The 15,979-nt window shown below is 42.6% G+C and overlaps 1 protein-coding gene across 1 annotated transcript in view; it reads left to right on the top strand.

The window, feature by feature from the left end:
- PITPNC1 (phosphatidylinositol transfer protein cytoplasmic 1) overlaps nt 1-15,979 on the top strand; it is a 218,060-nt gene that overhangs the window by 87,575 nt on the left and 114,506 nt on the right. The window lies entirely within an intron of this gene.

Genomic DNA, 15,979 nt, shown 5'->3' with positions numbered 1-15,979 from the left:
GAAAATAGATAGAAACCTACAGAAAATTCCATTTCTCACCAGACAATTGCATTTTCCCAAGTTATTGCCTGGGGAATGTTCCCTATGTACGAAATTTAAGAAATTAGAAAACTTTATAACTTTTCCTGAAACAGAACAAGAGGTGTCCAGCTGTCTCTGTCATGTGTGTTTTCTTTATCAAAATATATGACATTTATTTTAAAGGAGAATAATAACCATTAGTAGGAGGGAAACTTGTTATAAATAGAATATCTGGACTTCCAGTAATAATAACTAAAAAGATTAATATAGACCTTCCCCCTGCACCTCGTATGACAAACACAGGGTGAAATATAACCATATAAAACTGAATTCAAACCAAAGAAAGGAAAATCCTCAGATACTACAAATAAAGAGACTCTAACAGGAGTGGAAAGCAGATGAGCTAATGCTAGGGAAGCTTGCGGATGTCAGAACTGAGTGTGGGCCCTGCCATCCAGGGGTCGGGGGTGTAATGCTCATAGGGTTAGTTGCTTAGTCGTATCCAACTCTTTGTGACCCCATGGACTGTAGCCCACCAGGCTCCTCTGTCCATAGGATTTCCCAGGCAAGAATAGTAGAGTGGTAGCCATTCCCTTCTCTGGGGATCTTCCCGACCCAAGGATTCAACCCGGGTCTCCCACATTGCAGGCAGATCCTTTACCTCCCATAAAGGGACAGGAAGTGAGGCCTCAGTGCCTGTAAATGGGGCATTTGATTAACAATCATGCAAAAGAAAAAAGTTTTTGACAAAGACTGAGAAAACTTACTACTCACAGATGCACCCTGAAAGAACTACTAGGACTTCCCTGGTGGTCCAGTGGCTGAGTCTCTGCTCCCAGTGCAGGGGCTGCTGCTAAGTCACTTCAGTCGTGTCTGACTCTGTGCGACCCCATAGACGGCAGCCCACCAGGCTCCCTGGGATTCTCCAGGCAAGAACACTGGAGTGGGTTGCCATTTCCTTCTCCAATGCATGAAAGTGAAAAGTGAAAGTGAAGTTGCTCAGTCGTGTCCGACTCTTCACAACCCCATGGACTGCAGCCCACCAGGCTCCTCCGTCCATGGGACCCTCCAGGCAAGAGTACTGGAGTGGGGTGCCACCGCCTTCTCCCCCAGTGCAAGGGGCCCGGGTTCAATTTCTGGTCAGAAAACTAGATCCCACATGCTTCAATGAAGATCAAAGATTCTGCATACTGAAACCAAATAATTAAGTAATTGAAAGTACTACTGGACTTCCCTGGTGGTACAGTGGATAAGAATCAGCCTTCCAATGCAGGGGACACAGGTTCAATCTCTGGTCCATGAAGATTCCACATGCTGTGGAGCAACTAAGCCCGTGCACCACAGATACTGAGCCCATCTGTGCTCTAGAGCCAGCGAGTTGCAACTACTGAGCCCTCAAGCTGCAACTGGTGAGCTGGTGTGTCCTAGAGCCTGTGCTCTACAGCAGGAGAAGCCACTGCAATGGGAAGCCCACGCACCACAGTGAAGAGTAGCGCCTGCTTGCTACAACTAGAGAAAGCCTGAACGCAGCAGTGAAGACCCAGTGTAGCCACAAAAAGTACTAATGAAGGCTGTATTTTTAAGTAAAAGGAAGTTGAAACCAAGAAGAATGAGGAGGGAATCTAGAAGAGATAGTAAATATCTGGACAAATCCGAATAAGCATAGAATGTTGCAAATATATGAATAACAAGTAATTGGAAATATACGCATGGAATTTAAATAATTCAGATAACAATAACAGAAGATGTTCGGTTCAGTTCAGTTCAGTTGCTCAGTCGTGTCCGACTCTTTGCAACCCCATGGACTGCAGCATGCCAGGCCTCCCTGTCCATAACCAGCTCCTGGAGTTTACCCAAACTCATGTCCATTGAGTCGGTAGGCATAGTAAAAACGAAATGCTGTTATTTGCTAATATTATCTAGAAAGAGGAAAGACATGCTTATTAATTTTAAAAATGTAAAGCAAATATGCCTATTCAAAATGTAAAAGTAACCTCTAAAAGAATAGTAAAATAATATGTTTTGGTCATGCACGGTTTTAGAAAGCATGATCAATCCAATAGAAGGCAGAGGAAGAACAAAGAGAAGTCTACAAAAACGTATGGTAAATAGAAAACATAAGTTGTGTTTGTCAGATGATAAATCAAAATATATCACTAATCACAATAATGTGTTAAATCCTAAACCTGAACCTAGCTCAAAAAAGATATGGCAACACTAACAAAATCACAAGTGCCCTGAAGTTATAATGGGAGATTTTAACCTACTTCTTTAATAAACTGATAGAGCAAGTAGACAACTTACTAATAACAAGCATAAAGAAGATATAAACAACTGAATTACAAGCTTGACCTAGTGGATATTAATAGACCATGGAACCAACATGCCTTTCAAACACACATGAAAGTATATAAAAACTGAATACAAAGTAGGCCAGAAACCAGTCTCAAATACTAGAAAATTGATATCATGTAGGTGCTATTGGCTGATTTCAAAGCATGACAATAAGAAATTGCTAAAACAATAAGTGTATGACCTAAATCAAATCCCTTATGACTATACAGTGGAAGTGAGAAATAGATTTAAGGGACTAGATCTGACAGACAGAGTGCCTGATGAACTATGGATAGAGGTTCATGACATTGTACAGGAGACAGCAATCAAGACCATCCCCAAGAAAAAGAAATGCAAAAAAGCAAAATGGCTGTCTGAGGAGGCCTTACAAATAGCTGTGAAAAGACGGGAAGTGAAAAGCAAAGGAGAAAAGGAAAGGTATACCCATTTGAATGCACAGTTCTGAAGATTAGCAAGGAGAGATAAAAAAGCCTTCCTCAGTGATCAATGCAAAGAAATAGAGGAAAACAATAGAATGGGAAAGACTAGCAATCTCTTCAAGAAAATTAGAGATACCAAGGGAACGTTTCATGCAAAGATGGGCTCAGTGAAGGACAGAAATGGTAGGGACCTAACAGAGAAGCAGAAGATATTAAGAAGAGGTGGCAAGAATACACAGAAGAACTGTACAAAAAAGAGCTTCACGACCCAGATAATCACGATGGTGTGATCACTGACCTAGAGCCAGACATCCTGGAATGTGAAGTCAAGTGGGCCTTAGGAAGCATCACAACAAACAAAGCTAGTGGAGGTGACAGAATTCCAGCTGAGCTATTTCAAATCCTGAAAGATGATGCTGTGAAAGTACTGCACTCAATATGCCAGCATATGAGTGGAAAACTCAGCAGTGGCCACAGGACTGGAAAAGGTCAGTTTTCATTCCAATCCCAAAGAAAGGCGATGCCAAAGAATGCTCAAACTACCGCACAATTGCACTCATCTCACCAAGCCAGGCATCAGCAATACGTGAACTGTGAACTTCGAGATGTTCAAGCTGGTTTTAGAAATGGCAGAGGAACCAGAGATCAAATTCCCAAATCCAATGGATCATCAAAAGCAAGAGAATTCCAGAAAACATCTATTTCTGCTTTATTGACTATGCCAAAGCCTTTGACTGTGTGGATCACAATAAACTGGAAAATTCTGAAAGAGATGGGAATACCAGACCACCTGACCTGCCTCTTGAGAAACCTGTATGCAGGTCAGGAAGCAACAGTTAGAATTGGACATGGAACAACAGACTGGTTCCAAATAGGAAAAGGCTGTATATTGTCACCCTGATTATTTAACTTATATGCAGAGTACATCATGAGAAATGCTGGGCTGGAGGAAGCACAAGCTGGAATCAAGATTGCTGGGAGAAATATTAATAACCTCAGATATGCAGATGACACCACCCTTATGGCAGAAAGTGAAGAAGAACTGAAAAGCCTCTCGATGAAAGTGAAAGAGGAGAGTGAAAAAGTTGGCTTAAAGCTCAACATTAAGAAAACTAAGATCATGGCATCCTGTCCCATCACTTCATGGCAGATAGATGCGGAAACAGTGGCTGACTTTATTTTGGGGGGCTCCAAAATCACTGCAGATGGTGATTGCAGCCATGAAATTAAAAGATGCTTACTCCTTAGAAGGAAAGTTATGACCAACCTAGACAGCGTATTAAAAAAACAGACATTACTTTGCCAACAAAGGTCCATCTAGTCAAAGCTATGGTTTTTCCAGTGGTCAGGTATGGATGTGAGAGTTGGACTGTGAAGAAAGCTGAGTGCCAAAGAATTGATGCTTTTGAACTATGGTGTTGGAAGAGACTCTTGAGAGTCCCTTGGACTGCAAGGAGATCCAACCAGTCCATCTTAAAGGAAATCAGTCCTGGGTGTTCATTGAAAGGACTGATGTTGAAGCTGAAACTCCACTACTTTGGCCACCTGATGCAAAGAGCTGACTCATTGGAAAAGACCCTGATGCTGGGAAAGATTGAGGGCAGGAGGAGAAGGAGACGACAGAGGATGAGATGATTGGATGGCATCATCAACTCAATGGACATGGGTTTGGGTGGACTCTGGGAGTTGGTGATGGACAGGGAGGCCTGGTGTGCTGCGGTTCATGGGGTCTCAACGAGTCGGACACGACTGAGCGACTGAACTGAACTAAAAACAATAAGTGAACTCCCACAACATATAGAAATATAAACGTTTCTAAGCATTTAATGGGTTGAAAATGTCAGATAAGATACTTAATTTCCCAGCCACCTTTGCAGCTAGGGATGACATGTAACCTAGTTCAGCCAATGAGATGTGAGATTTTCCTCCATGATTAAAAAGGGTAAGATATTCAAGGTGTTTCTAAGAAAGGGGATGAGGAACACATGGTGATGGCTGAGAAGGCAACAAGTAGTGCCTACTACATGAATCTTGATAACAAAACTGAGCAATAACATTACAAAGAGAAACTTACAGATCAATTTCAATTAAGAATGTAGACATGAAAATCCTACATGAAACTTTAGCTAATCAAATACTTCAGAGTATAGTACTCTTGCCTGAAAAATCCCATGGACAGAGGAACCTGGTAGGCTGCTGTCTATGGGGTCACATAGAGTCGGACAGGACTGAGCGACTTCACTTTCATTTTTCACTTTCATGTATTGGAGAAGGAAATGGCAGCCCACTCCAGTGTTCTTGCCTAGAGAATCCCAGGGAGGGCAGAGCCTGGTGGGCTGCCATCTATGGGACAGAGTTGGACACGACTGAAGAGCCTTAGCAGCATAATAGTAATAATAATTCATTACTTGATCAGATTTTGTTCATTAATATTAATATGAGAATTTGACAAGATTGCTGGGTATAAAATTCATAATAGAAAAATCAATAGCACTATTACACAATGGGAGCAATAAGTGGAAAAAATAAGTTTTAAAAATTCCGTTTATAAGAGAAAAGGAAACTTAAGGTACCCAGTAAAAAAATCTACAGATACACAAAATCTTTTTGGAGAAAATATGAACAATTAACAGAGGACATTTTTTAAAAACCTGCACAAATGAGAGTATTCATGAATGGGACATGCTGCATTATAAAGTTCCAATCAATTTTCAGGTCCGTTATAAATTTAAAGTAGATCTAATTAAAATGCCAACAAGGTTGTTTTTAGATAGAATTTAAGGATATAATCCTAAAATTCCCAGTTACTATAGCTTTATAAATAGTCTTGATGTCTGGTAGGGTAAGTCTCTCCTACTTACTGAACTTTTCCAAAATTCTTCATATGAATCTTAGGATTAGAAACCCCAGTGATGTGAAGAATACTGGACGAAGCCAAGGACATTTAACCTGGAAAAGCTATATTAGGGCATATAATGGTGTGATCAGGTGGAAGAATAATTAGGCCCATGTATTCTGTATGACCTCAAGAGGACCAATTAGACTAAGACCAGTGGGTGAGAATGCCAGGAGAAAGATTTAGGCTCAGTTTAAGGAAGAAATCTAAGTATTCAAGCCATCAGAAAACATAGTAGGGTGATTTATATAGTACATTGTGCTGTTGCTGGGAGTGTTTGAGCATAGTAGAATACTCACTTCTCAGGCAGTTTCAGACATCAAGTAGGCAGTTAAAATAGCGTTTCAGATCCTTTTGAATCCTAATTTTCTACGCTTGAAGTATGTTTCAGACATTACTCCAACTCTCCTCCAGCATACATAAATGAGTAACCAACAAAGCACAGGAAAAAGTACTTTTAGCTCCTTTTGCACAAATCTAAGTAAGTCCGTTATTTTATCTCAGAACCAGGAAGATTATGGTTTAGTAACAAAAAAGAAAAAAATTGATGCTTGACATAACTATAAAATACCTATTTTCGTAATCATAAAAGTAAACTGTCTTCCCTGGTGGCTCAGACTGTAAAGAATCCATGCAATGGAGGAGAGCCAAGTTCAATCCCTGGGTCGGGAAGATCCCCTGGAGGAGGAAATGGCAACCCACTCCAGTATTCTTGCCTGGGAAATCCCATGGACAGAGGAACCTGGCGGGCTACAGTCCACAGGGTCTCAAAGAATAGGACATGACTGAGCAACGAACACTTTTCACTACTTTGTAGTTACGAACTAGAGTTAACCCACCTCAGGCTAACACATATCCTGCAGGCAGAGATCTTGGGACTCTCATTATGGTGAGGCTGCTTTATAATTGTAATTCATTAATTGAATATTTATTGAAATTGACAATATGTAACAAATTGTTCTGGTATTAAGAATCTCTTAATAAGTAAGACATGGTCCTTGTATTCTGATCAAAGTAGGGCCTAGGTCAACTGATTTCATTATTTGTAAGTCCAGCTGTCCATCTTATGAGTGGTGTCAAGGAGGAAAAACTTTTCTTCCATCCACTTTTTGTTGTTCAGTTGCTCAGTCACGTCTTGACTCCTTGCGACCCCATGGACTGCAGCACACCAGGCTTCCGTGTTCTTCACCGTCTCCTGGAACTTGCTCAAACTCATGTCCATTGAGTTGGTGATGGACATTGAGTTGGTAATGTTTGGTGCCATCCAAACATCTCATCCACTGTCGTCCCCTTCTCCTCCTGCCTTCAGTCTTTCCCAGCATCAGGGTCTTTTCCAGTGAGTCAGTTCTTCGAATCAGGTGGCCAAAGTATTGGAGCTTCAGCTTCAGCATCAGTCCTTCCAATGAATATTAAGGGTGGATTTCTTTAGGATTGACTGGTTCAATTTCCTTGCAGTCCAAGGGACTCAAGAGTCTTTTCCAACACCACAGTTTGAAGGCATCAGTTCTTGGACGCTAAGCTTACTTTATGGTCCAACTCTTACATCCATACATGTCTATTGGAAAAACCATAGCTTTGACCAGACGAACCTTTGTCAGCAAAGTAATGTCTCTGCTTTTTAATACGCTGTCTAGGTCTGTCATAGCTTTTCTTCCAAGGAGCAAGCGTCTTTTAATTTCGTGGCTGCAGTCACCATCCGCAGTGATTTTGGAGCCCAAGAAAATAAAATCTGTCACTGTTTGTATTGTTTCCCCATCTATATGCCCTGAAGTGATGAGAGCAGATGCCTTGATCTTAGTTTTTAAATGTTGAGTTTTAAGCCAACTTTTTCACTCTCCTATTTCACCTTCCTCAAGAGGCTTTTTATTTCCTCTTCATTTTCTGCCATAAGGGTGGTATCATCTGCATATCTGAGGTTATTGATATTTCTCCCAGCAATCTTGATTCCAGCTTTTGCTTCATCCAGCCTGGCATTTTGCTTGATGTACTCTGTATATAAGTTAAATAAACAGGGTGACAATACACAGCCTTGATGCACTCCTTTCCCAATTTTGAACCAATCTGTTGTTCCATGTCTGGTTCTAACTGATGCTTCTTGACCTGCATACAGATTTCTCAGGAGGCAGGTAAGGTGGTATGGTATTCCCATCTCTTTAAGAATTTGCCACAGTTTGTTGTGATCCACACAGTCAAAGGCTTTAGCCTAGTCAATGAAGCAAAAGTAGATGTTTTTCTGGAATTCTCTTGCTTTTTCTATGATCCAGTGGATGTTGGCAATTTGATCTCTGGTTCCTCTGCCTTTTCTAAATCCAGGTTGTACATCTGGAGGTTCTCAGTTCACGTACTGTTGAAACGTAGCTTGTAGGATTTTGAGCATGACCTTGCTAGCACTTGAAATGAGTACAATTTTGCGGTAGTTTGAACATTCTTTGGCATTGGAATGAAAACTGACCTTTTCCAATCCTGTGGCCGCTACTGAGTTTTCCAAATTTGCTGGCATATTGTGTTAGGTCACTTCAGTTGTGTCCAACTGTGTGCAACCCCATGGACAGTAGCCCTCCAGGCCCCTCCATCCGTGGGATTCTCCAGGCAAGAACACTGGAGTGGATTGCCCTTCCCTTCTACAGCACTTTAACAGCATCGTCTTTTATGATTTGAAATAGCTCAGCTGGAATTTCATCACCTCTGCTAGCTTTGTTCGTAGTGATGCTTCCTAAGGCCCACTTGACTTCCAGGATGCATTCCAGGATGTCTGACTCTCAGTGAGTGATCACACCATCATGATTATCTGAGTCATTAAGACTTTTTTTTGTACAGTTCTTCTGTTTATTCTTCCCACCTCTTCTTAATATCTTCTGCTTCTGTTAGGTCCAAACTGTTTCTTTCTTTTATTGTGCCTATCTTTGCATGAAATGTTCCCTTGGTATCTCTAATTTTCTTGAAGAGATCTCTAGTCTTTCCCATTCTGTTGTTTTCCTCTATTTCTTTGCATTGTTCACGTAGAAAGGCTTTCTTATCTCTCCTTGCTATTCTTTGGAACTCTGCATTCAAATGGGAATTTCCTTTTCTCCTTGGCCTTTCAATTCTCTTTTCTCAGCTGTTTGTAATCCATTTCATATTGATGGTTCGGGTCCTGCAAATTAAACTGAAACTGATGGATTAACAGGAGAAAAGACACGTTTTTATCCGTGTACACAGGCAAGAGCATCCAGAAAAATATGACTCAAAGGAGTGGTTAGAATTTGGGGCTTATATACCATTTTAATAGGGGAGGGAGAGAAAAGGGACTTATGGGAAAAGAAGTGTCTTGTATGAAAAATAAATGGGGCCTCAGGAGAACAGGAGAGAGAAGATAGGTTTGTGACAATGTCTGTTTAGGTGCTTTCTTGTCCTGGTGCTTACTTCTTGTCTCTGGTGATAGGAGTCAATCTTCTCTGGTTGCAAAACTCCTGGAGAGGGGATTTATAACAGTTGAATTCTTTTGGGAGGCTCTGTTTTTATGAGGATAAGCAGAATTCAGAAAAAATGTCTTCCTGCAACTGTTGGATTCTCAAATGTCTTCAGCTCAAAATAATGCTGATGTCACTGCAGCGTGTTGTGGACCCCCTCACTGACCACAGGTAAGTGGGTTCTAACAGTTGGACTGGAAGTTACTAAGTTGTTCTGGTGCTCAGAAATATCGATGTCCTATGGACCTGAACTCATGATCTGGCAAAAGTAATAGATTCCCTTCTTTACATCAATTTGTATGGCAAGGCAAATCACATTCAGAAACTGCTTTATCGATTTATTACCCAGAGCAACTATCTGGAGCACTGGAAGTACTCAATGGCTGTGTCATCAGGGCCTCCTCCCCAGGTCTCTCTTGATCAGAAAGGACATTTCATGGAACGATGTTAGTGGTCCACAGAATTATCTGGAAGCTTGAGATTGGATAGCTATCAGGTCAGGGCAGCTCCAAGAAGCCAAGAACAACAATGATGAACCATCTTCAGTGAAACTGACCTTTTCATTTTGCCATTACCATCATGGCTGCCGTGGGTAGGCCTGAGCTGTCCATTTTTTCTTTCTAGCCTTTGTTCTAAAATGCCAAACATAGGGAATAACTCTGGTGGTCTAGTGGTTAGGATTCTAGGCTTTCACTGCCATGGACCAGGTTCAATCCCTGGTTGGTGAACTGAGATCCCACAAGATGCACTGCTGCCGCTGCTAAGTCACTTCAGTCGTGTCTGACTCTGTGCGACCCCATAGACAGCAGCCCACCAGGCTCCCCCATCCCTGGGATTCTCCAGGCAAGAATACTAGAGTGGGGTGCCATTGCCTTCTCTGACAAGATGCACAGTATGGCCAAATAAAATAAAATTCCAGGCATAAACATCCCACTGAGTTCCCAGGTCAAGCCTGGCTGCTAGTGAGTGGGGAGAGGGACTTCCAGACTGTTTTCCAAAGTGACTGTACTATTTTATACTCCCTCCAGCAATGTATGAGGGTTCCAATGTCTCTGTATAATCACCAACACTTGTTATTGTCTGTCTTTTTGATTACAGCCATCCTAGTGGGTTTGAAGTGGTATCTTGTTTGGGTTTTGATTGGCGTTTTCCTAATGACTAATGATATTGAGCATCTTTTCATGTGCTCATTAGCCATTTATATGTCTTCTTTGAAGACATGTCTATTGAAATCCTTTGCCCATTTTTAAATTGAGTGTAGTGTCTTTTTCAAATGCCATTTATCCTTTTAGTTCTTGTCGCTTAGCTCCCTGGATTGTGGGGTTACTCCATTCTCTGGCCCTTCCTATAGTGTCTTATACACTGTTGTGCGCAGTACATTTGGGTGGCTGCCCTAATGCATTTAGAACATTACATTAGTACTAATACATTAGTACATCTGGTGGTTGTCCTTGGGCCTTCAGTCCAGTTCAGTCAACCAAATAAGTGGTGTTTCTTGGCTTGTCTGCAAAAATCCTGATTTCAACTGGCGTCTGGGGAAAAGAGTCAAGATACAAATCTGGAATAGTGATTCTAAATAAAACCTGTCATCCAGAATCTTACGAGGATGGAGCTTTTCTTTTGTCCCCTTTCATTTTCACCTCATTCCTAGCTTCACTCCTGTCCCCTCTCACTGAAACTCACGAGAGAAGCAGATGGGGGCGGAGGGGAATTGGAGAAAAGATGGAGCCTATTTTTAGGCTTGTTTATCAGTCATGAAGTGTCATGTTCTTCTCCACTATGGCTGCTGGATTAATTAGGCTGTGCTGGCAGCTGCCAGTCAGGGAGGGTTGCCAGCTTCTAACGGTGATTCCGCCTAATGCCTGAAATGATTTGCATGGCGAAGACCTTTCTCCCACTACATGGCTCTTGCCTTCCAGGGCAACCTCTCCTGGCTTCTAGTGGCTCTGGGTAGAAAAGGGGACAGCTTCCCTATGCCATGAATCTTGTTTACCTGGATAAGCAAAGCCACCAGATGGTCACTTTACCTACCAGCTCATTGGTAGAGCCTTGATGCTGTGGCTTGGGTCTTTCTTTCTCATTTTTTCTTCCTGTTCTCCCAGATCTTCCCCCAAAGTAAGAGCCTAGAGCCACAGTTCATGTGGCAGTGGGAGAGCCCACTGCCCAGGCAACAGGTCATAGAGGAAGTGTTGGAGCCAGAGATTCTGACCTCCCAGGCAACAGGTCATAGAGGAAGTGTTGGAGCCAGAGATTCTGACCTAAGAGCTTATTCCCACGCTATTTTGAAAGACTCCTCATGGTTATTATTGATTTCTGAATATCCAGAGATGATCTTCATTAATTCAGAGAATATTTATTAAGCACCTACTGTGTGCCAGTCATCATTTTAGGTGCTGGCTGGGGGAGCAGCAGTGAAGAGGACAAAGATCTGTACCCTGGTGTGACTTGCATTCTAGTTATGGGTAACAGGCAGTACACAATAGCCATCTGTACAAGAACATTATATATTTTAGAATGCTTAGTCATATATCCTAAATAAATATTCAATTCATGTCTATTGCATATAATATTAAATAAATTAATAGTATTTTTAATATACATTAGAAAAAATAGAACACGTGAGGGCCCTCTTTCAGATGTACCTTTCAGTCCACGCTCTTCATTTGGTCCCCATCTCAATCCTTAAGAACACATCAGGCATTCTCATGCTGCCGGGCCCCATGCCTTCTGTCCCTTTGATTACTCCCATGGAAAAGCCACAGAAGCGGGATGTCTCGGCCTGGTTGGGGTCTTCAGGGTCATTCTGTCAAGCAGTTTCCACCGTGATTCTGCCACGCTCCTACCCAGTGATGCCGACACATGTGGTCGACTCCCCTAGGTGCTCCCCAGCACCCCTGCCACATTAGCCTCCCACTGTTCACACACGGAGCCTTCCAAGAACTGACACAAGGTAGGCTTCTTTTCCCAGAATCCAGAACATACCGTCCTTTTATAGGAAGAGTGGCAGCAGTGTCCAAGTTCAAGGAACTTCTGTGGGTGATGCCCCAGCAGCCTTATCTCCCACAGGTAATGGCTGTAGTCCAGAAACTCTGTTCATCTCTTTGCTGCAGTATAAAGAATTACATTAAGATCAGAACGAAAAGACCAGCCAGAAACCAATGTATTAAGGAGCAAATGAGTAAGTCATAGCAGCGGAAAAGAATTTTAAAGACCTCAGAAATCACTTTATACACAACTGGAGAGGGACAATTGATTATTATCAAACGACTGTTAAATGTCAGATTTGGGCACAAAAAAGAAAAGATCAGAATATCCGTCTTGGACCAGTGGGAAATGGAGGTATGAAGGTAGCTAAGACCTTTTAAGAAACACTTAAATGGGACTTCCCTGATGGTAGAGTGGATAAGAATCCACGTGCCAATGCAGGGGACATGGGTTCGATTGCTGGTCCAAGAAGAATCCACATGCCGCATCACAACTAAGCTGGTGCGTCACAGCTACTGAAGCAGCGAGCCTAGAGCCTGCACTCCACCACAAGAGCAGCCATAACGAAGAGGAGCCCTGGCTCACTGCAACTAGAGAAAGCCCGCACGCAGCAGTGAAGACCCAGTGCAACCATAAATAAATAAAATTATTTTTTAAAAGTCACTTAAATGAACTGCAGTTCTTTGAGCCTAATCTTAGCATAGATAGTGGCTAGTTTCAGATATGCGGTTCGGCAGAAAATCTTGTGTGACGCACAGTTTTTTTGTTTGTGTGTTGGTTGGTTTTGGGGTGGGGGTTTTGGCTGCATCACGTGACTTTCAAGATCTCAGTTCTCCAACCAGGGATTGAACCCAGGCCTGGCAGTGAACATGCTGAATCCCAACCACTGGACCCCAGGAAGTTCTTCCCAAAGCACTGTTATTTTGTGAACTCAGAAGGACTCCCTGCCCGGAATGTTTAAGTTCAAAGTGTCTAGTTGAGACTGTCATAATTCTGACCCCTGTTGAGAAAATGAAATTAGACTCCATTTGGACCACATTTGGCCTGATGATGTTCAAGAACCCCTGAAGCCAAAAAATATTCCCAAATGAACATAAATTGCAAAATGAGGTTAGATATGCTGGAGAATTTGGTGATAATCTGGATTGTAAAACCATAGAAGGGAGAGATGGTTTAGGATTCAGTTCCAAAAACTCTTTATGAAGTAGATAAACATTCTTAACCTGAGGCAAATTCAGATTATGCCTGCCTTGGGGCATCCTTGGCCTCTTCTTACTAGATGCCAGGCCAGCATCGCTCCCCATCCCCACCCCCCCAGCTCTCACGGCTGAGGATGTCTCCAGACTTTGCCAAATAGCCCCTGGCGGGGGAAATTCCCTCACCTCTTTCCTGTTGAAATGAGAACCACTGCTCTAGAATGACCAGCTTCCCATTTTGCTCATGATCAAGGAATTTGACATGTAGGACCTTTTACTGCTAAAACCAGGACAGTCCCGTGTAACCCGGGGCGAGTTGACCACTTGGCTGTCATTGATATGTTCTATTTCATGCAAAATAAAGATATAAGAAATGAAACAATATAAAAAGTCTATCCTTGGGAGACAAGGAAAAGGTTTTAGAGAAACGCAGTATTTTAGAGTTTTGTGTTTTTACTCAGTGTCTCAAGCCTGAGCCATGGTGAGATGATTTTGGGGGGTTTGATCTCTGCCAGTAGACGAACAGAACGTGATTCAAGTCATGCCGGCTTTCCAGCAGAGAGATTCTTGTTTGACGCCAGGTAGCAAGTTTGAGTGACAGGCTTCTCCTTGGAATTGTAGGCTGTGTGGCAGTATACATCATAAAAGTGACAGCAGCAGTGGAGTCTAATTTAATTCCATTTCCTTTGCAGCCCTGATAAATCATTGCTGCAGGGAAAAATGAATTTTACTTTCTCAGACAAAAACGATTTGAGTAATGATGTGCTCTGGGGAAGTCAGGGGCTAAGAGAAGGTCTGTAGTAGGCTTAAAAATATTTAAATGACATATCGTGGAATTTGTTCCAATGCCTCCTGTGCCTGCCCTAATAAATGGCTTATTCCAGAAGGGCCTGCTTCCCAGACTATGTAGAAGAGTCATATAAAATCATATCAGCCATCTTGGCTAAATGTTGTTTCAGGGTGCCTTAGAAAGGGTATTTGATGATAGTGTGGCATATTCTGCACGCGTTGGCAGATGAGACAGCTAAGATAAAGATTCTACAGCCTGTAGTCCTGATCATTTACAAATAGGACAAGTCTCAACATGAATGGAAAATGACTGGTGTTTGTCATCTTCCTTCCAGAAAATGATTGTTGCTTAGGAATATGGTTCTGCTGGGAGGCTTTTTAAATGATACAGGGAATGAGTTATGAAGGGAGGAAGACTTGGACCCCAAAGTACTATCAAGAGGCTGATGAGTCCGGGGTGTGGGGGGTGTGCAGTGTAGACAGAACAGTGGAGAATGGTTTCTAACGCTTGAAGGGAGACAAAAGTACTTGGTCTAAGCTGAACAATGCCTAGCTTACCGTGGGGAGCTTCTACAATCCCATTTCAATCCATTGAAAGCATGAGAAACCAATTTGCCTATGAGTAGAATCAACATCTCCTTGATTGACACAATGGCATATCACACTGGTGTGTGGAGGCAAGCAGGAGGGGACCCGGGGACCTGGTGATCGTGACCACTTCCCACAAGCCAGCCCAGCGCTACTTTCCCACTCTCAACGTCAATCCCAGTTACCCTCCAGCTTCAGTGACTGAAAGAATAAATCCTAGGCAAAAGCTATAAAATCCTCTGTTGGGAAGCACGTCTCTTCCTTCCTAGTGGAGCAAAGGGAAGGTAAATGAGCATTTACTGCAGAAACGATTTTATGAGAGTGAGACATTCTGCATTACAGCAGCAAAAAGAACTCGCCTGTGAATTATAATACTGCTCTGCATGCCTCTCACAGCGCACCTATGAACAGTGTCCTTCAACTGATGCCCACCCGGCTTCAGGGGGGGCCTCTGATTTCCCCATTTATTTTAACCATGATAAACGGCTCAGAGCTTTCTTTGAGTTAGGTCTGGCCAACCATCAGAGATATGTATTTGTGTTTTAAAAAGCAGGTCCTGGGTACTGTCAGAAAGAAGAGAAGCAATTTGGGAAGACATACAAGGTGCACAGTATTTTACTGGCTCTGGATGTCATTTAAACCCCGTGTCCAAGAAGGGGATATGGGGTTTGTTACCTTGGGGTCCCCACTCTCTTAGCTAGATCAGCCTGCAATTCACAACTGCTTCTTGATGTTTTTTATTGTCAACTGCCAAGAGTCTGCGTCCTCTCTCTGGGTCTGACGTACTGCTAGACGTTGGTGTCCCAGACACTTAGCTGTGGGCACCAGCACAGGAGAAAAACCAGATAGTAGCAGCCGGAAAAAGAGAAAGCCCCAGAGTGGAGTGTGGGGCGCAGTGAAATCATGCAAACATATTACAGGGATATATAAGGAATTTTCTGGGCCTGCAGAAAGCTGTGAAGTTTGCCTCAGAAGGAAAACAGAATGAAGCAAAGCAAAACTTAATTAGTCCTCGGTTACTAATGGTCTTGGGACCTGTGCCCTAGGGTTTTCCTTGTTTTGAGAATGTTTTTTGCAAATGGCTGCCCGGGTCCCTGTTCCAGAGAAATGGCTCTGTCGTTTCCTTAGTTTCGTGGGGCTGCAGTAACAAATGCGGTGAACTGGATGGCTTTAAGACAACACACGTTAATCCTCTCCCAGGATGGAGGTCAGAAGTCTGAAATCAAGGTATTGGCAGTGTTGGTTCCTTCTGGGGAACCAATCTGTTCTGAACCTCTTTCC

Source organism: Bos indicus, chromosome 19 (assembly GCF_029378745.1).
Source record: "Bos indicus isolate NIAB-ARS_2022 breed Sahiwal x Tharparkar chromosome 19, NIAB-ARS_B.indTharparkar_mat_pri_1.0, whole genome shotgun sequence".
NCBI classification, from domain to species: Eukaryota; Metazoa; Chordata; class Mammalia; order Artiodactyla; family Bovidae; genus Bos; species Bos indicus.
This window is presented reverse-complemented; position numbering and strand designations above follow the sequence as displayed.